The sequence below is a fragment of the Mobula birostris genome, chromosome 9 (assembly GCF_030028105.1).
Source record: "Mobula birostris isolate sMobBir1 chromosome 9, sMobBir1.hap1, whole genome shotgun sequence".
Lineage (NCBI taxonomy): Eukaryota > Metazoa > Chordata > Chondrichthyes > Myliobatiformes > Myliobatidae > Mobula > Mobula birostris.
In genome coordinates this window covers 123,870,492-123,893,548 of record NC_092378.1, presented here as the reverse complement: position 1 = coordinate 123,893,548, position 23,057 = coordinate 123,870,492, and the positions used below count along the sequence as shown (strand labels likewise).

Genomic DNA, 23,057 nt, shown 5'->3' with positions numbered 1-23,057 from the left:
AGCTGGCTCACTGCCTAGCAGAAGAGGTGATATAAAAAAAAACAGGCTGAATTCAAGTCCCAAGACATGTTCTAAAAGGAAATCCTCTCCAAGATCATGGAGGATTCATTTTGGATACAAGAATCCATGGCCAATAAATTTCGAAGCAAAAAACATGGTAAGAGTGTTGACATCTCAGAATAAACAAAGAGGGCTTGGAAATATTAATTCCGAACTACCAATGAGAAAAATATTGATGACTTCCCTCAAGCGAGGTATTTTTTACTAACCAGATTGAAATGGTACATTTGCATCCCAGGTGATAACAATAATATTATTCACGATGGACGGAACAAGTTCAAATGAAAGGTCATCGGTTGGAAATCTGCTTCTCTTTCTACTGATGCTGTCTAACCTTTTGATCATTTTCAGTATTATCTGATTTTATTAATATTTGTAGGTTAGCTCATGGGTTTTTGCAGTTGTTCAAAGATAGAACAAAGGCAGATTTTTGATAAAATAACTCATGAAATTGCCATGAGCTCACAGATGGATAAATATGACACATGTTATGAACACAGCATTACATGATTTTCTTTTCTCATTCAAAAATCATGGATACTTAAAAAAAATGCTCCTAGAAAAGAGTGTCTCTGTCTATTTTCCATTTTCATCTTATCTCCTGTTAACCAGTCTAACAAAGCATTCCCATTCCAAAATGAATGTAATCGTCTGCACTAGATTTACTGCTGGCATTATGGCAGCGTGGTACCGTTGAACATTATCAACTGTTCAAGATAGGTAACACCGTAAATCTGGAACTTCTACTATTCAGGGATTATGGTGAGAGTTTGGAGCTATCATTCAGATACAACACAGAAAGATTTGTGGGTTCTACAGAACCACAGAATCCTTCACTTTCTGATTGGTCCAATTCCAGAACCAAGGTCATAGGCAGAGGATTAATAGTTTGGAATTCATTGAGCAAGACTAATGTGACAGCACTAGTGGTGAGCACTGAACTGGACACATATTGTTCATGGGCTGTATCATAGACAATTGCCTGTAAGACATAAAACCCTGTAACAAATAGAATTTGAAGATTTTGTAAGATTGATCTTTTCTATTTTAAATAGCTTCTGGTTTGAATTGTACCAATTCCATTAAGAGAGACAGAAATCTTAAACTTGTGATTATTAATATCTTTATCATGACTCCTTTGATGCTGATTTATTGATTCTCTAACTAGGGTGCATTAACTTCAAATTCACAGCCAAATTTGCCAGAACAGTAGAGGCTCAATTACATTTTCTGCACTCTGTTGTGGTCTGCAGCAGCACGAACAAAGCCAGCATACTGCATATTGTTTGTTACAATCTGCCCTTGGCAAGCTGGTAATAATGTGTTTCCTCAAATGGCCGTGTGGTGAAGCTCTGAGAAGTAAGGACTTACAGGATTTTGATCTGTTAACAATGAAGTAATACTGTTATACATTCACAACAGGATGACATATAACCTGGAGAAGATGCTGTCCAAAACACCAGCTATCCTTATCCGTTGAATTTCAGAAGAGCAGAGCTTAACAGGTGACATTGAAGAAACCTTAATGATTTGCTGCAATTAACTTATTTCCTGGATAACAGCGAACCTGGCATTTTGATGGAGTTTGACATTGATTGTCAGGAGCTGATGGTTACACTCCACCAAGATATAATCACTCTACGGAATTTTTTGTGATACCAATGTTCAAGACCAAACCTTGCCCAGGATTCATTATCGGAGGTGTTGTTAATGGAACAGAACACGATCCACTCATTAGGGACCATCCACTTTTTTGACCTTATAACGAAGGAAGTGACATTGGCATGACAGCTGCAATTGCTGGGACTAGGATAATCCTGCTGCAATGTCTTGGAGTTGAAGGCATTAGCCTCCAATAACATCTTTGTGTGAAAGGTGACTCCAACAGTGAAGAGGATCCCACAAAATTGCCATTTACTTGGGCTTCTTGATGCTACGTGACCACATACTGGCTTAATGCCAAGGGTGGTATGCACTGGAATCCAGTTCTATACACTGATACACTATGTCAGCAGCTACTTCAAGCCAATGAAAGGAGGCGCACAAAATATAAAATAATAAAGATTAATCTGTCCAAGTTAGTTGCTTGACTTCTGGAGTATAATAATAAAAGTAACAACTTATTTACAGAGTACTTTTCAGACAATGTAGTTCAAAATGCTTTACAGTGGGATAAAGTGTAAAAACGAAAATAAAAGAAAAACGATGTTAGTTAAAAGCAAGGTTATATAAATAATTTTTGAGCTGGTGTTGAAAATGTCAACTAAGTCTGCATCCCTTATAGCTTCAGGTATGGAATTCCACAGTTTATCCATGGGATGGGAGGTTGTCCTTGGCATAACATTCACCTGGTTGCTCACCAGCTGATTGATAAAGTGGAAGACCTGGGACTGCAATGTCTAATAAAGAAAGGAACATTTATGTCCCACCTATCATTTCTTCTCAACAGCCAAGGAATTACTTTTCAAAGTGGATGCACTGTTCTAATGTAGGAAGTACAGGAGTTACTTTATGTATAGCAAGCTAACAGAAATAGCAATGTGATAATGAATAAACTGACAAATGAACTCTTCTTGGGCTTCCAGCTGGGTACAGGTGTCAATTATAACCAGCATTTTGATGACAAAGTCTGCCATTTTCATCAGGGATGATGCCTGGGTATGTCTAGATCATTGGTATATATACCCCTGTAGTCCATCCTTCCTGAATGGTTAGTCCTCACCCAGTCCTTACTGTGTACTGCCTGTCTTCCTTATATTTCTATGGTTTCTGGAAGGATCGCCAGGATCCTGAAGAAATACTGGATTAATACAAACCCATAAGGAAGCTCAAGTCACAGCTTATGTGGATCAAAAATGACCTGGGACTTAAGTCGGCTGGCTTTCACAAGGTTCCCTGTGAATGCGGAGCGGTGTATATCGGCCGTTCGGGACACACAATGGAAACCCACGTCAAGGAGCACAGGAGGTGCATCCATTTGGGGTACCTGGCGAAATCTGTGCTAGCAGAACATTGCATTTGTGATAGCCATAGGATCGACTTTGACAGCACAAAACCACTGTGCCACACCAATGGCTTTTGGGAACCCCTGGTAAAAGAAGCCATTGAAATAAAACTAGAGGAAAAGAATTTTAACAAAGATGAAGGCATCACTTTAAGTAAGAAACGGAAACAAGATGGAAGAGTGGAAACTTGATTGGATAAAGACTAACCAATTAGGAGGGATGGACTGTGGGGTATAAATACCAACGGTCAAGACATACCCAGGCATCATCCCTGAAGAAGATGGCAGAGTTTGTCATCGAAACATCGGTTATAATCAATATTGGTACCAGGCTGGGAGCCCGAGAAGAGTTTATTCGTCATATGCACCAGAAATATTGAAAAAAAAATGGAAAAATATCTCTATTATTCCATTTCTGGGTTCTTTTGAAGACCCTGACCTGGAATTACATGCTGACTTTGGTTCTTTGCGGGAATGGGACCTGCTCTCGAGGTCTCATGACTGGCTGCTATTCGATATACCAAGGACGCTGCCCAGAAGACAAACACACCTTCAGGGTCCGGGATTTTGTGGCTCTGGAGGAGGTCAGTGCCTTCACAGGAAACCAGTGTGTCCTGGGAGTACATGGAAGATTAAAAGCAGCGAGTGCTGCTGGCGATGTGCCCAGAGCCCCAAATTCTTCGAGCACAGAGCTCGGAAAAAGCGATGCAACAGACTTCTAACATCACAAATCAGCGAGCTGTTATATCTCCCCACTTGCTGTGAAACAAGAACACCACCTTTTCCCTTATGAGGGAGAGAGAGAGTTTGTGGTATATTGAATTTCCGGGTGAACGAGTATTCTTTGGGGTACTGCAAGGCTGCATCTTTATTGATGGCTTGCTGCCCACTTGAGTGCCAATGCTTTTTTTGCTGGTGGGGGAGGGGGGTTCATTGCTTTTCTGCTGCTTATGCATGGGAGGGGGGAGCTGGGGAGGGCTTTGGGGTTCTAACATTTAACTGTCATTCATTTTTCGGGGTGCTCCTCTGTTTTCATGGATGGTTGGGAAGGTTTCAGAATGTATGTTGTATACATTTATCTGACATTAAAGGTACCTTTGAAACCTTTGAAAATACTGGATCAATTTTTAACAAATAATCTCTTCTTGTGATGTCAGTCATAGGATATATATTGACTAAATCCTGTGGATAATTGCCTTGTATTTTTTCCAGAGTAGTGCTTTATTATCTGTAATGACACCTGAAGGAACAGGTAAGGTCTTGGTTTAAGGTCTCATTCAAAAGATATCACATCTGTGAGTCCAACATCAGCCCAGATATTTGGGTGTGTCCCAGAAATGGAACGTGAACCAAAAATATTTTGATGCAAAGGCTGATCTACAACTGACATTGTAGATTATAAAAGGCATCCATTAGTCTTGAAAGACCATGGATCTGCACCTGGAAAGTCTTCACTCTCCAGGGCGCAGGCCTGGGCAAGGATGTATGGAAGACCAGCAGTTGCCCATGCTGCAAGTCTCTCCTCTCCACGACACCAATGTTGTCCAAGGGAAGGGCATTAGGACCCATACAGCTTGGCACCAGTGTCATCGCAGAGCAATGTGTGATTAAGTGCCTTACTCAAGGACACAATACGTTCCCTCGGCTGAGGCTCGAACTCATGACCTTCAGGTCGCTAGTCCAATGCCTTAACCACTTGGCCACATGCCCACACTGTAGATTATAAAGAGCAATGCAAATAGATTGGTTTAGAAAGATGGAGTAATGGGAACATGAGCTGTGATTTTTTTTTCTATGCTGGTAATCGCTACAATACTGATCCCATCAGAGATTCAATTATTGAAATTTTAGAGAGTTTTTTTCAGGTCCTTGTAGAAAATATTTAGCATATTGGAAAATACAGAAGCAGTAATTAAATGCTCTGGTTAGATTTTTTTCTGTTGCATTTTCATTTTCTTTTCTTTAATAACAAGATAAGATTTTGAACAACTTCAAGTACCCTTATATTTTAATATAAGTATCCATAAAGTTTAGTATATAAACTAATAGTTCACTTTCTACTCAGTGCACAGTTTGGTGTTTACACAGAAGAACAGCTTTTTTTCTGCCTTAAGGTCCATGGGAACCATTCTCAATTTCAGAACAAAATATTACATGAAGGAATAGGCACAGAAAAATTACATTTATGTCATTATCACAATAAGAAACTTAAACTTTACAGATCAGCAAATTGAACTACTAGCAACTTTCATACATTGCAGAGCAATGTAACAGTTATGAATGATGCAGAACAAGGTTTTTCAAACCTGCATATCGGTAGCTGAATCCCTGTTTACATAGATTGGAAGAGTGAAAGTGTAAACAAATAGTCTGTATGATTTCTATTTTAGCACTACTCAGTATTATATTTATATAGTATTATTTATGTGTATATTATCTTCATTTCATTCAAGCTATGCAAGAACATTCTATTAGTTACCTGAATTAGTTATCTGTGCATTTTACGACATTGCAAACTAAAATGGCTTCCTAACAGAACCTGAGACCAACTGCTGATAACTGATTAATATATCATATCGATTTAATGGTAACATTTAGCTGCTTTTTTAACAGTTGAACAGCTGCAAAAAAAGATCAATTTCATGAATTTTAATTGTGGCATTATTTTTCTCTAATTTCCAAGACAGATGGACACTTCTGGGTTTATTCACCAAAAATAGATAGGTAATTCTTAAAACTCAACAGTGACTAAATGAAAGAACACACGAAAATCTGTAGGGAATGTAAATTGAGTATAAAAGTTTGAGTGCTTTAGGACAGATTAAAATGGGCCAGATGTAAAACTCAGCAGGAGGTAGATTTGAACTCCAAGTCATAAAACAATACAACTGGTTTATTGGGTAATTATTTTCAGCACTTGATTTCTCTTCAGGATCTGCATAAGACCACCATATGTCTATAGGAAAGAAAGATGTGACTTCACTAGCAAAGCAACAATATTAGAAAAAGAGTTTTCTTTCTATTAATCTCTCATTGAAATCTGACAGATTTCTTTTATGTGGGAGGTTGTTTGCCTTAAGTAAAAAATTTAAACTACTTTATTTATTTATTTAGAGATACTGCATGGAATAGGCCCTTTCAGCCCTACTGCCCAGCAACCCCCGACAACCCCGATTTAACCCTAACCTAACCAGGGGACAATTTACAATGACTAGTAAGCTACTCAGTGTGTTTTTGGACCTTGGTGCGGGGGGGGGGGGGGGGGGGGTCCAGAGGATCTGCAGAAATTCTATCAGCTACCTGAATTAGAGTGTACATCCTACGGGGAGGACATACAGAGACTCCTTACTGAAGTCCATGGGATTGAACTCTGTATTCCGACACCCCAAGCTGTAATAGTGTCACACTAACCACTATGCCCACTTTGTGACAAAATTACTTTGTGTTATAAATCATTAATTTACAATACTATTGAAATATGAAGATGCTCAATGAAAGAACATTAAGCATTGAAAACAACAAGCAAATTCAAACACTTGCTTATTTTAATAATTTGCCTCTATAATTTTAGTTTTGACGATATTCTGTAGACTAACATCCCTAGTGCAAATAGAGGCAACAAATACAATATAAGTAATTTTAAAGAACAAATAGTACTCCTCAGAGTCTTTATAAACTGATGATCATCGCACTTCTATAGATATCTAAGGATGATAGGTAATTGCTCATATCTGGAAAATAACATTTTTAGAGATGCATTAGTGTATTTCACTTATTTAAAGGGATGTATCTGCAGAATTCCAAACAAAATATGTGTATATTAACTCACTAACCACATAACCGTATAAACATATAACAATTACAGGATGGAAACAGGCCATCTCGGCCCTTCTAGTCCATGCCGAACATTTACGCTCACCTAGTCCCACTGACCTGCACTCAGCCCATAACCTTCCATTCCTTTCCTGTCCATATAGCTATCCAATTTAACCTTAAATGACAACATCGAACCTGCCTCAACCAGTTCTGCTGGAGGCTTGCTCCACACAGCTACTACTCTCTGAGTAAAGAAGTTCCCCCTCATGTTACCCCTAAACTTTTGACCTTTAACTCTCAACTCATGAGAGTTAAACTACTAAATTATTTAGTGTGGCAATTTTTTTCTGAAGTTCATTTCTAGTAATTAGATTTACTGTAGAAACAAAATATGCACAATACATCTGCATGGCCAGTTGAAATATTTTGATTGTATTGCACAAATTGCTCAGGTGTACAGTCATCATAAAAGAGCTCTTGATCATTATGCTGCAGATTGGACTTCCTTCTCCTGGTTTCTCTATATTGATGGAAAGAACCAAAAAACTTTGCGTATTCATCTGATTCATTTTGGTTCAAAGGTCTTCAAAAGTGCCTGAACACTGGCATCTTTGGTAGTGGAGAAAGGACAGCAGACTGGTAGGGGGTACAGAGACCTGAAGGCACACACTCAGCAATTCAGGAACAGCTTCTTTCCCTCTGCCATTCGATTCCTAAATGGATATTGAACCCATGAATACTACCTCACTTTTTTACTATATATTATTACTGATTTTGCACAATTTTTAATCTATTCAATATACATATACTGTAATTGGTTCTTATTTATTTATTATTTTATTTTCTTCTTCTTCTTCTTCTGTATTATGCATTGCATTGAACTGCTGCTGCTAAGTTAACAAATTTCACAACACATGCTGGTGATAATAAACCTGATTCTGATTCTGACATGATCACGGGGAGAATGTACCAACTCCTTAAATGCAGCAGCAGGAACTGAACCCAGGTCACCTGCATTGTGAAGCATTGTGCTAACAACTACACTATCGTGCTTTCTGGCACTTTGATGCAGGTCAGTCTGGTGAAGAGATAATAGGCAGTGTTACATACCTCAAGGAGATCTTGTGACTTTCTTGTGAGAATGATGTAATGGTCTTTTGGAGGTCACCTGATGTAATTTTCCCACCGATGTGAAGTCACGTGATGACATGGTCACCACAGGTATAAAAGGGAGGCCTCTGGTGATGCAGTTAGTTTTCCAGCTAGAACGTTAGTCAGTGTCTCTGTTCCGTTGCGTATTTGTTTTATGACGCAGTTTCATTTTTACAACAGAGTTTTACGTTCTATTGTAAGGTACAGTAGTGCTGGACTGGTAGTTACCCATTTCTGCCAGATTTGTTGATGTACCTTTCCAGTAGTATTGGAGAGTGAAGACTTTATTGAAGTATGGGATATGAAGGATTAAGAGAAGTCGGTAATGTTTGGCAGTTTAATAAAGGATCGACCTTATTGAGTCTTCGTTGAAGAAGTAGCAAACTGCATGGAAGATAACTCCTGCCAAAAGAGAAAGGTAGTTCATGCAGGATTTGCTCGCCAGAAGAAAGGTCAATTGTTTTAAGCTGTTTATTTCCTTCATTGTGAATCCTTTTGGACAGAACCAGCAGGAAAGTCGCGTCTATGAAGAAATCTTTCTCCAGAGAAGTCTTTCCCAATTGAATGTATAAATCTGTTGGACTTTCGAATTTACCATTTTAAGAACTGTATTTGACTTTACTGCTTTAAGAACTGTTTTCACATTTATTGCTCTGAGAACCAGTACCAAGTGGCGATTTGTTGAATGGCCGCGTAGCGGTTAACTTCCAGTTAAGGTTTTTGTTTGTTTTTTTTTATTGTTTATCCGTGTTTAATAAATGTTTGGTTGTTTTTATATAACCTGACTCGATTGATATTCATTGTGGCGGGTTACGTAATAGCAGGAGTCTTTATGTGGATAGCAACAAAGATCAAGAGGTTAACTACAGTAACCCTGGCAATGATATTTAACAGCTCAAAAACAATACTGAATTTATACTCAAAAGAATGGTTACATATAATTGAAGTCAATGGAGACTAATATCAAGCAGCTTGTAAGGCCAGCATTTCAACTAGCTGCTCAGAGTTCCCACACACTAACCTTGGTTATTATTAGCTCCATGAATTCTGTTCCTAACTAAATGCTAAATGTCTAAACTTTAACACAGAGTTGTCACTTTCTATTTGTACTTCTTAAAATTCATATTAATTTAATCCCAATGGGAACAGAACATTGCTTGATAAATTCTAAGATCTCATTTAGTTTTAGAACAGACAAAAATCTCAAATTTTAAACGTTATCCGGTCTTCCAAGCTCACTTTCCAGCAGTTTATTTTGTCTTGGAAGCCACAATGACTTGGTTTGCTGCTACTACTTTGCCTGATGGATCAATCTACATACACTTACAGACATATGGCACAAAATCACACTATTCAGTTCATCCAAGCATTTAGCACTCAATGAGGAATTGATGTTACATTTAGGTAAGGCCTACTCCTGCACCTGCTTCATAAGATTGTATGAAAAGTGAGTACGACAGAGAGGCATGAAAGGTGTTGTAAAGTTTTAGGCAATGAAGGGTAATTCCTTCTATTGGTGGGCAGGTTGAGCACAAGGGGATGCAGATTAAATGTGAATGGCAATAGAAGTACACAGCATGGGAGAAAAAAAGAATATTTTCAAAGGATAAGCAATCCTGATCTGGAATTCACTACCCAAAATGATGGTGGAATCAAATTCAGTTGATGCTTTCATAAGGGATTTGGAGAGACACTTGACCAGATACGTGGGGAAAGAGCATTGACTAGATGGCTCACATGAAGATGTAAAATGGTCCCAGAAGGCTGCATGGCCTGCTATGCTGTAACACTTCCATAGTTCTGCAATTTTCACAGAGAAGGAAGTCTCTGAAATTCATGTAGTTCATTCTTCCACAGACAAGGCAGCAGAAACAAATATTCAAATGTGTGTTTTTGAAGTCGGCTTATGCTATGAGAATATGAGCAAAAGCTCTTATAATGGACTAACAAGCACTTTGCCTATTCCTTACCTCTGACCAGTAATATATATCAGGCTGATGCTCTTCATGATAGTCCTAGCAGTTAAACAAGTAGTAAGCAAATCACCCAGGAATTTCCCATTTTAAAGACAATTTATTTCAATGGAAAACTCAGGAAACTTACTTCCTACATCCATTTTACCACACCTGACTATCCAATGCATTCCTGTTATGGATCAAATTATTTTGTCTCTTTTTGTAAATTTTCCCTCAAAGATCCACAGCTCCACGCCAGCAGAACAATTTACTCTTTAGTGACCTTGGAAAACATCTGTCAAATTGCCTTTCCTGTCTCTCTGTTCAAAGAGAATACTCAGCCCTCAGAGCTTAACCCATTGCGTAAAATGATCATGCCTAATCTACATGAAGTAACCTTTCATCGACTTGCTTATTAAGAATGCACCTTGGAAAACATTTTTAAAAACTCTGTTTTCAGTACTTTTGCAGGAAGGTAGTTCAAAAGGCTCACAATCTTTACAAAAGAATTATAAATCTGCTGTTATATCATAGGGGAGGGGAATGTCGACTCAGACCATGAGATGCCTGTGTCGGGCATATCTTCCTTATTCCCCAATGCACAACAGTAAGTGGGGGGGGGGGAATTCAGCATATATGCCATAAGTGGGAACAAAATAGTATCTTTACATCATGAATGATTTTTTTATTTCAGGTAGCCTGTAATCTTCATGGCTTTGTATGGCTCTGCTGTGGATTAACAAAAGCTTTTATTTCTCAGCCAAATTGTAGTTCTATTTATTTGTGAAATGTAAATCAGTATGGCACAAAGTCAACTTAATTTTGATCTACTTACCTTAACGTAATTAATGCAGGCCAAAATTGGTGCCAATGGGACACCTAAATCCTTATGGATATTCTTTGTAAATAAATCATAATATAGATAGCTAAAATGAAAGACTTCACCATTTTAATGTACTGCGTTATATCTCACTTAAAATCTTAATAGAATTGATCAGCAAAATGTAAGCTGCTGAATGAGTTTACTATTTTCTGCATTCTTAGCTAAACAGAATCTCTTTTATGAAAATGCATAGCACCAAGCATGTTACATTATTAATGATGTTGGTTGATGCAGCACTGCGGTCTTCATATAATGTACTGGTCTGTTGATGTAAAGCATGTAATAGAACTTAAAATGCACCCACATACCTTGTTTTCTGTTGGTTATTGAACTGCTCACGATAAAATAAAGAACATGCACCATTTGCAGTCAAAAGATTGGTTTCGAAACAAGAATTAAATTCAGAAATGTAAGACCAGCTATCAGACTTGGCATATGAAAACCTGACATCAAAGTTCTAATTAACATACTGGTTTAATCACAGCACTATGCATGTAGGGGTAATTTTTCATCTTTCATTTTCTGTGTGTAATCTCTGAAGTGCCAACAACAGCAAAGAAATGGCCTATAAATCCAGGCTAATTTGTTTCTCGAATATTCATCTTTACTATACCACAGCTGCTTGTGGATGCAGTCCATTACAATGTGTGCAATAGTCTCAATGAAAAAAAAATGAAAGCCAAGCTATGTTTCTTCACTATGGCATTGCAGACGTTATTTAGAAAGACAATGAAGTACAGATTGTATCATCTACATGCTGCTGGCTGGGCAATTTGTGATGAATTAACTCTCTGCAAATTGACATGGTGCAGGGAAATTGACATAGCCCTCATTAATTAACTTTTCATGCATGCTGGTTACCAGCACACCGTCACATGTTACAAATGAATCTGAAATCTCAGCATAACCAATCCCATAACAAGGCTATTAAAGCACAAAGTTTTCACCTCTGCTGAGAGACTCCATTCATGTAAATGACACATGCACAAGTTTGAAAGTGCAGAACTAATAATAGAAGTGGCAAATGCACTGAAAAAACCTTTATAAAACCAAAACTTTTACTGCATTATTTAACCAAAATCAAAACCAATATATAATAAGCTATAAGGAGAGTTAGTGCAAATTTGGTTTTCTCTGGTACATTGGAGATGATAGAAGAAGATATGATAGTGTGCTTAAGAGGGACCAGACAACAAACAGAAGAATATAGACTAAGTACAGACAGAAATGATTAGCTTAATTGGCATTATGGTCAATGTAGTCTTAGTGAGTCAAAAAGTCTGTTCTTGTTCTGTACATTTCTTAGTTCTATGCTTTATGTAGAAACAAATTGATTGGGAAATTCATTTCTTGCTGTGCTTTCTTCAGTTGTTGTTTGTCTATTGTCTTTAGTTCAGCCCCTTTAACCCATTTTATTCAATATTTCTTCCTAACATTTCTCACAAAGGAAATTGTCAAATTGTTTAAACAAAAATAAATGGATACTCAGACAATAGACATCGCCATGGTAATACCAGCCCATTTCTCTTCACAACATACTTCCCAATGTAAACTGGATAAACAAAATGTCTATGCGCGTGTCACATGTGGAGATTAAGTCCATGCTTTCAAATATCATAGCCCAAGTTTTTAGTTTGAAGGAAGTTATTTAATTTACAATCAATGATTTCCTCAAAGCACGAGTGGAACAGTTAATAATGAAGGGAACTTATTCGAAGTATTTCTACTCTTTCATTTCAGTCACTTACCTACACAGGTCTGAAACTGTCGAGAATCATCTATTTAAGCTGTGAATAGTTGAGAAAATCCTAATCCCCAGTTCTACCAACGAGGTCCATATCTAAAATCGCATGCTTTATATCCAGTGCTGGGAGAACGAAGCAGTGTTAACCTCAGATGACAGCCAGTAGTTTACACAATCTCAACGACAATTAATGGCCTGCTCCTCCTGTGATGAAGTAGATCATGTCAACAACAAAAAGTTCATTTCTGTAGGATGCTTATTTTTCTCTCAAAACAATTTCTATCAAAATACTTAGAATTAGATCTGCCTTATTTGGCATTGCTATGTAGTTACCGATTATTTACTTGTAATATCTTCCCATGGTAATGTGATTTATCTTTTTAATATTTCTGCACACACAAAGAGCTATCCCATGTGTCTCTTTATCTGTCAGGAAAACATACTACTGTAATTTCAAAAAGGCAGCATTGTCTAGGGTGATCATGAACAACAAAAAAGTCTGCCTGTATTCCATTTAGTTGGCAATGGCTTTGAGTCACAGAATTGCTGATCATGTCAGTCTACCTGCTACTATTGAAAGTGAGTTGATTTTCTCTTACACATTATGCCCTAAGCTTTCATGCTAAAGGAAAGGAAGCTGTCCACTATTCTGGCAGATATCATGGTTAACTGTTTTCTTAGCTAATGGCAGGAACCACAGAAATTATTCTAGACTTGGATATTGTCATCAATCCTTCACTACCACTGGGTTAAGATTTAGAATTCCCATACAGAGCTTCAGTTCAAGGTAGCAAATCATTGCTAATTTCTCAAAGACAATTAAGGATAGGGATAAAATGTTGGTATTGTGAGTAGTGCCCCAAATCAGGGCTGGTATGTTTTGTACCTGCAAAAGATTAAAATGAATTGAAAGGAAAATAAGGAGGCTGGGAATATGAGTCACATTTCATTTTTACTTTAAGTAAGGTGCACACATATGGCCTGTGACATGGTGGCATAATGCTGTATGCCATTTACATACTTTTACATATAACTTGCAATGCATTATGTAAACAAAGAAATCTTCAAACAATTTATTTACTATAGTCCTCAAATATGACTGAAATATGAAACACACAAAACCCCTCCCTGCTTAGTTATAAACACATAAACTCCAACTCAATATAAAATGCATCTCAACTTATATACACAGCATACTATGTAATACCGCTACTATACAGAGATCCACAGCATAGTAAATTTTAAGAAGTCCCATTCATGATTAAAGATTTAATCACTGCGGAGGCTCTCTTACTCTTGTGGGATAAATTCGTTTCTGACAAGGTGGATGACTTGTGGCTGTGAAGAAAATCTCAGGTTCTGGAGTCGATTCTGGGACAGCAGGAAATGGTTCTGAGAGCACTGGACAGCTTTATTCTCCTTTCTCCAAAGTGCTCCATCAGTATTTCCATGATTAGTTGTCCTCTTGAATTTGACCTTGTAATTGTGTCCTCCAAGAAACAAGGGCCCATCTCTGCTTTTGTGCTGCTGCTGTTAAATGAACAACCTTCTGTGAATTGAAAATGGACACTAGTGGTTGACGATCAGCACGAGGGTAAACTCTCTCCCATACAAGTTCTGGTTGAAACATTTTACATCCCACACCAGACTCGAGGCCTCTCTGTCAATTTGTGCATGTTTTTTCTCTGTAGTGGAAAGGGAACGTGATGCAGATGCTATGGTGCCTTCACTTCCATCACATCGCATGTAACATGACTGTACCCATACCATAAGGCGAGGCAAAAGAGGATGATGTGAATCATGTGTGAGTCCAATGTCTGACATCATCATTTTATTTGCCTTTTGGAAAGCCACCTCACTCTGCCTAATCTGCTACCAATTCTTTTTGATTCTTAGTAATAAATTGAAGGGGTGGAGGGAACCAGGTTTGGCAGGACCCGCTTATAACAATTGACAAATCCTAAAAAGGACCACAACTGCGACACGTCCTTTGGCCTTGGGGCATCCACCACTGCTTGATACTTCCCTGCTCTCTTGTGAAATTCTTCTGCATTGATGGTGTAACCACAGTAAGTGATGCTTGGTTTAAAGAATTCACACTTGTTGTGTCATGCTCCGAACTCACAATGTTCTAATCTTTTTAACACTGTTTTGAGATTTTGGGGATGTTCCTTGTCATACCTACAAGTAACAATAATGTCATTCAGATAACACTGAGTGCCTGAGCAGTCTTACAGCACCTGTTCCATAGATATCTGCCAGAGTGAAGGAGCAGATGTTATTCCAAAAGTAAGCCCAATATAGTGATAAAGCCCTTTGTGAGTGTTTTCTTCCGTCTCTATCTGTTGGTAGGCCTCAGCTTAATCCACTTTACTGAAGTGTTTTCCACCTGTGAGGTTTGTAAAGATGTCTTCCATATGGGGCAGAGGGTATTGATCAACTTTCAGCAATCAGGGTTGAAGATGACCTCAAAATCACCACAGACCCATTCTTCTTGGCTTCTAGGACCACTGGCATTGCCCATGAGCCCCACTCAACCATGGGCTCTGAAGAAGCTTGTGCTGCATGGCTTGTTTTTAAACTGAATGGCTCACTATGCTTCAACATGAAGACATTCATTTTGAGTTTGTTTAAAACTTCCTCATTGCTATTGTTATGTTTTGTAACTTCAAATCATAAAAAAAAAATTGAAAAGAGGGAGCTAGTAATGTGAGTCTAACTCTGTTTTTACTTAAAATGAGGTGCATATGTAAGATGTAGTTGGCTCAGAAAATCATGCCCCCACAATGCTGGTTGTTTTTACTACATACAAGACCAATGTGGCTTGTTGGTTGTTATATTTAACTGTTACAAATGTCATTCCCACAGGATATCTTTTCTCCAGTATAACTTCGTAGTTGGATATCTGCAGGCTTCAATAAAGTATATTTGAAATGCCATTCAAACTTATTTTGTGGAATGACTAAAACAGCCAATCCAGTGTCCAATTCCTTTTTAATTAATTTGCTTTTCACATCTGGTATAAGCCATATTGCTTGTCTATTGTTAGTTTTCACAATGTAAATCCAAAGGCTGCTCAGGCCTGCGTAACGCTCATCGTTACCAGATTTTTCAACAACAGCATACAGATTAGTGCTCTTTTTGAAACTGCAACTTGACATTTTATCTTTTTCTCTTCATTGTGCAGACAATTTATTTCCGTCTGCCCGACATTCTCTTTGTATGTGCCCTACTTTGTGGCATTTTCTGCAATTTTCACTTTTAAATCTGCACTTTGGTCTGGTGTATGTGTGTCCCTGTCACAATGGTAACATACAGTTACAGTACAGTAATTATATTCTGACTGGGTAGCCTCCACCCTGATGGCATGAACATCAATATCTGGAACTTCTGGTAATTGTACCCCTCCCCACCATTCCCCCATTGTCTCCCTCTCTCACCTTATCTCTTTACCTATCCATCACCTCCCTCTGGTGCTTCTCTCCCTTCCATTTCTTCCATGGTCTTCTACCATTTGCTATCAGATGCCTCCGTCTCCAGCCCTTTATCTCTTTCACCTATCAACTCCCCAGCTCCTTACTTCATCCTCTCCCTGTTTCACCTATTACCTACCACCTTGTACCCCTTCCTGCCCTCCCCCAACCTTCTTGCCCTAACTTCTCATCTTGCCTGAAACTTGACTACTTACTCTTTTCCATAGATGCAGCCTGGCCTGTTGAGTTCCTCCAGCATTTTGTGTGTGTTGCAGCACCTGCAGATTTTCTCGTCTTAGTTACACAATTTGTTCGTCAGGCTGGTTTCTGTTTAAATGTTGCAATCTTGTTCACGCTTAGTTTCCTGATTGCAACTCAGTCGTGTCTCTGTCTGCTGTTTCCAATGATAGAGCAATTTCAACTGCTTTTTAAAATCTAAGTTGTGTCTCAGTTAGGAGCCGTTTTTGAGTGTTTTCTTCTAAGATTCCTCAAACCCAATGATCTCTCAGTCATGGGATCAAACCCATGACTGAACTGACGATGTTCAGATAACTTCTTCAAAACAGCCACATATGCTGAAATGGTCTCCCCTTCCTTTTGATTCCACTTATGAATCCTAAAACATTCTGCAAACACCCATGACTTCATTTTAAAATGTTTCTGCATTACTTTCATGATAACTGTATGCCTTTAAATCCAATGCACTCAGCAAAACTAGCACTTGCTTTTCATTGGCTACTTCATTTGCTTCAAAATACTGCACAATCTGTTCAGTATACAATACCCAATTATCTGTTGTGCAAACAAATATGTCAAACTTTCTGATGAGGCCAGCCATTTCTTTTTTTTAATTGATGATTATTATAACGTGTGTATGAACCTGTGAATTTCATCTGTCTCCTACCTTTCTTAAAACTTGATATCTCTCTGCCCTTCCAAAAAGGCTTGCGCTGTGCTGCTTTTTTAACAAAAAATACTTGAACGTCTCACTGTGCTTCAACAGGTAAGTAGTCATTTTGGGTCTGCTTAAAACTTTCTTGTCACTATTGTTGTGTTTTGTAACGTCAAATCATAAAAACTAATTGAAAGGAAAACGAGTAAGCCAGGACTGCGAGTGTAACTTTGGTTTTACTTTAAGTGAAGCACATATGTATGATATGCTGTCCTAATGACGCATGTTATTTATGCACTTTTACATATAGCCCATAATGCAATATGTAAACAAAAAAGAATACTTCATCAAACAATATATTTGTAATATTACTCAAATATTACTGAAATATTAAATGCACAAGGGTTTGAATAAAAATGAGTTTAATAGAGTTATCTAATAACTTCAGAAAGAGGAATTGAAACATTTTGAAAGAATTTAAAAGATATACACTCAGTGGCCACCTTATTAGGTACATCCTGTACCTAATAAAGTGATGACAGCATTGGTCACTGTCTTTTGCTGCTATAACTCATCTACTTCAAGGTTCAACGTGTTGTTCATTCAGAGATTTTCTGACCACCAGTGTTGTAATGTGTGGTTCTTTGAGTTACTAACAGCTTGAACCAATCTGGCCATTCTCCTCTGAGTTATCTCATTAACAATCCATTTCACCCATAGAACTGCCCCACACGGGATGATTTTTGTTGTTTTGCGCTATTCGCTGTAAACTCTGTAGAACGTTGTGCATGAAAATCCCTGCAGGTCAGCACTTTCTGATTGTCACCATCAATCATTCTATGATCAAAGTCACTTTTCTTCGCATCACGATAATATTTTTTCGCCATTCTGATGTTTGGTCTGAACAACAGCTGAACCTCTTGTATGCTTTTATGCAATGAGCTACTACCACATGACTGGCTGATAACATATTTGCATTAGTGAAGTGGTGTATAGTTGTACCCAATAAAGGGGCCACTTTATATAATGTGAACAAGCAGCGAGAAAAAGTGGAAGGACATCTAAGCCCAATCTCAGAACCAATCACTGAGAGGAGATTTTTAAAATCTCTATTTCTATTGAGAAATACTATGAAATTGCAACTCTAAGTTTCTGTTGTGGCAATCATTGCCAAGACAGCAATTCATTGCTTGTATGAGGGACTTTAATGTCTCTGTTCATTCTTGTCATAAAATTTACCCCGATCTCCTGTCAGAACATTAGTTCATCTCCTACCAATAGTACAACTTTATTCCATGGTTCAATTTCATGAATATCTGTGATATAGTATTCAACTTTCACCAAGTTGTTTAAAGAGATGTTTGTTTGAAAGAAACAGTATTATGAAACAAATAGATAGTTGGGTAAAAAAATATTGCTGCAGAAAATTATTTTGTTTCAAATGAAAAACAGAATCTGTTTCACAACAGGATCTTCATTTGGCAAAGATCAGAATGAGAATGGAGATAGTTAGGCACATGAAGTCTGCAAATGGAAAAAAGTATCCTCATTGGCATTTCCTGACCATACTAATCCTGAAGGAAACTTTAAGATTAAAAGCAAAACGATATCCTGTCTCCCTTTCCTAGAATTATATGTGCAAATTTAAACCCACACATCTAAAATGGCAAATCCATGTTGTTCAACTGAGGTACAGAATACTCAAAAGGCAACTGCTAACTGATAGAAATAGTGTAGAGTTGGTAGGTAACTGTAGCATGAGCCAGCATTTTAAGTTCTCATCATTCTCTCTGACAGTGGTGGGGGGAGATTATTCTCAATCAGTCTTGTGACCGATAACTCTCACATAATAAAAGAAAGGAAGATTTCCATTTATCTTTCTTTTACACCCTCTAGACAGCCCAAAGCAATTTACAAGCAATGTGGTAACTGAAGGAAATGAGGTCACCAAATTATGAACAGTAAGCTCCCACACACAATGTGCTACCGCCTAGTTGGTAGAATTTTAATGCTATTGATTGAGAGGAAAACATTGGCTGGAATCTTAGCAGAGTTATTTGGAAAGACTGAATAGGCTAGGACTTTATTCCTTGGAACACAGAAGACTGAGAAGAGAATTGATAGATGTAAACAAAATTATGAGGGGTATAGACAGGGCAAATGCAAACAGGCTTTCTCCACTGAGGTTGGGTGGGACTACAAACTAGAGGTCATGGGTTAAGAGTGAAAGGTGAAAAGTTTAAGGGGAACATGGGGAGAAACTTCTTCACTGAGAGGGTCGTGAGTGTGTGGAACGAGCCACCAGTCCAAGTGGTGCATGCAAGCTCAATTTCAGCATTTAAGAGAAGTGTCGATAAGTACATGGATGGTACAGGTATGGCGGGCTAAGGTCCCGTTGCAAGTCGATGGGAGTAGGCAGTTTAAATGGTTCGGCATGGTTGAGGTGGGCCGTTTCTGTGCTGTACTTTTCTATGGCTCCCTAACTCTAATCTTATTTGAAATAAAGCCAAGGGATCTTCTAAATTTGACTGAAGATTTCTCACTGTACAACATTCACAGTTGTACTTATTTCTCTCAAGTGAAGCTAGAAAATGTAGTCTCTTACGCAGCTGTGAGATCCTATTCACTGGATCACAGCAGGCACACATATATATAAAAGATCCATTCAAATGATGCCTTTAACATATTAAGGGGACTTACAGGAATGAAACTGAAGAAAATTTGCCTCTTTTCCAGAATCTTTGATCAAATATTTGGTCAAGGAGATAGTCTACACTGATCTCCTTAAACAAGGTTGGAGTGAGAGACATGGAGAGATTCAGGAAAGACATTCCAGAGGCACCAGTCAAATGAAAATAAGGCAGCCATTGATGGAGCAATAAAAAAAACAGAGCTTGTTCAAGAGGTTAGAACTAGAGTTAGAAGGAGAAGGAAAAGAAATGGAAACTTTGAAATTAAATTTAATGCATTCCTTTCTGGTCCAGGAGCCAATGAAGCTCTGCAAGTGAAAAGTTTTCATGCTGCCCAATATGCCATGAGAATTTGAATAATTTTACTTTGATTATTTTCCAAACAGTGACTCAGAAATTAAGTGCAACCATTTGTTATCTTAGAAAAAAAAAACTGAATAAATATCATTTGAAGCTGGAATTAGAAAGAAAACAGTTCCAATTTCAAAATGTTTTGGCAGGGATTCAAATACAATTCAAACACCGTGCGTCAAATAACATAGCAAAGGTAAAGCTCTTTTCACAATCTTCAGGCTGCAGAACCGAACCTCCAGACTGCCTCATTTGTTCACATCACTCTAGCTTCAGAAGGAAAAAAACAGAAGAAAAATATTTCTAGCTCTGTCTCATGGTAAACTTGCCTTTGAGTCATTAGTCAAGAATTGCATTAGTTCTCATGAAATCTTTGCTGGAAAAAATGATCTTCTCAGATGAAATGAGATAAATTTAGAAGCAATATTCAAATGAATAACATTCTATATGCTTAAAGCAGCATGTAGTATTGAACTTTACAAAATAACAATCTTGACTTGCTTTGCAACACCTGATACATGTGCCATCCTCTATGACAGGGGCTCCCAAAGTGGGGTCCACAGACTTAATGGTATTGGTTCATGGCATAAAAAGGGTTGGGAACCTCTCTTCTATGGCAATACAAATCTCAAGAGCAAAATAACCTCAACACCAAGACATCACTACAAGATTTCCTCATGAATTCAGACTAGGCCCAATCATCTTCAGTTTAATCAATGACTGCCTTTCCATCATAAGGTCAAAAGTATGTCCCTTCTCTCATAATTGCACAGAGTCTAATTCCAATCATAGCTCCTCAGCAAGTCATGTTCATCTGAAAGCTTTGAGGTCAGGATATGAGTTACTCATTGCAGGATACTGAGCCTCTGCCCTGCTCTTATAGAAAGACTAGCAACATTCAGGCATGAGCTGAGACATTCATGCCATGAAAGTGTCAGGCAAAGGTAATCTTCAACAAGAGAGGATTTAAGCACCTACAGTTAACATTCAATCGCATATCCATCACAGTGTCTACTACCATTAATATCTTAGAAATCATTATTGATCAGAACAGAGCTACATTAAGTACATAAATACTATGGCTACAAGAGCAAGTCAGAATCTGTGTTTCCTGAAGTAACCGACTCCCTGACACTCAAAGGCCTTTCCACCACCTGGAAGGCACAGTTCAGCAGGATGATAGAATTCTGACCACTTGTCTGAATAGGTGGGCATAAAAAACTATCAAGTAGCTTGTGATCATCCAACAAAAAGCAACCCAGTTGACTGGCACTTCATCGATCACCCTAAAGGATCATTCCCTCCTCTACTGTTGAGTGACTCTACCACACACTGTCCACAAAATGATTGACAATTACTTGACCAGGCTCCTCCAAAAGTACTTCCTGAATCTTCAGCCTTTACCAACAAGAAGAATGGGCAGCAAGTGCCTGTGAACACCACCTCTGCAAGATTCCCTCCAAACTGCACGCCATTCTGATTTGGAAATACATCATTGTCCTGTATGATTTACTGGCTTACATCACAATTTAGGTGAAAAGATTTTTTTTCTTCAATTTTCTTCTAATCCCTCTAGAAATTGTTTTAATTCAATGTTCCTCAGTTATTAACCCCTCTACTGAAGTTATCTATATTTCTCTAAGCAGACTACTCCTAATTTTGCATACCTCATTAAATTTCCCTCAGCTTCTTTCTTTTCCAAGACATAAAAAGATATAACTTTTTAGTGCTGGAAAAATTCTGGTAAATCTCATTTGCAGTCTTCTCTTTTCTGTAATTGAATGACTGGACAGGGAGGTTATTTGGACAAGAAGGTTATACTGTGCCCTGACTAGCTAATACTCTGTGTTTCAAGGAACAAAGGAAAATATCCAGATGAATTTTTAAACAATTTATAGATATTCCATTGCTTAAGCAGTTATACAATTATATCCCAAAATCCCTCTGTTCCTCCACATCACCCAATATCTTCCCATTCTATGGTTCCTTGCTCTGTTGCACCTTCTCAACTGTACAGTATACCTAAGTTTCGGTTCCTGTCCAACTGAACAGATTATTTATATTATCCATCTGTCTAAAGCATATACACTCACTATCCAACCACAGTATTGTCTGCAAACTTCTTTATCAGGTCTCCAACATTCAGGTCTCAGTTATTAGTACATTTTTCAAAAGCAAGTATATGAGTATGAAGCCCCAAGATCCCAGTGATAACAAACTCTCAATCACAAAATCTACCAACAACTACTACTCTTTGTTACCTGCCATTGAGATGGTCTTTGACCCAATTACAAAGGAAAGTATCCAGATGACTTTGAGTCAGAGAAAATAAAACCCAGGAGACATATGCGTACTTTGATAATAAATTTACAATGTAATAAATTATAGTTTTTTAAAATTTTCTAGCATACAGCATCCATTGTCCCTCTCAAATGCATTTTCATGTCTGTCATATGTCGATTGCCTGTGTGATATTTTTTGTCAAATGCTGGCACATAATCTAAACATTTTGCAAGGATTCCTAATTGGAAAAAAAAATCTGCATTCCAATATCCTTATTTCAAGTGCTTTTGTTGACTCTTGTTTGATTCCATTTTTGCATTGATGGGATCCTGTCATCAAAGGATCAACCCTCCTATGTGTGGATCTGCATAGAGAATAATAGATTAGGGAAAAAATGGTGACATAAGGAGATGGCGATTGGTTTTCCTTTCATTGACTTTAGTGGGGATGTAATTTTGATGGAGGTATCAGAGGGTTGGTGGAGAGGAGGTTGATGTGGATCCTAGTCTGCAACTGATCGTTTACCAGCAAAGGCTAAACTGAAACTGACCTCACAGGAAAAGGACACATGATGTACTAGGGGAGATCAATCAGCTGTACAGGGGTCACCAGTCATCAGAGACATCAACCAACTCTCAGAGAGTCTAACCATAACTAATTTTCAAAATCTGGTGTAAAACCTATCAAAGGAGTGTGAAAGGCACTCCCAGACAGCTGTCAGACTCCAGTTAAAGTGCAAATGTGAGAAGACCTT

At 38.0% G+C, this 23,057-nt stretch overlaps 1 protein-coding gene across 8 annotated transcripts in view; it reads right to left on the bottom strand.

Moving 5' to 3' along the window:
• Positions 1 to 23,057, bottom strand: part of rbfox1 (RNA binding fox-1 homolog 1) — a 412,559-nt gene that overhangs the window by 67,943 nt on the left and 321,559 nt on the right. The gene's annotated exons all lie outside the window — the stretch shown is intronic.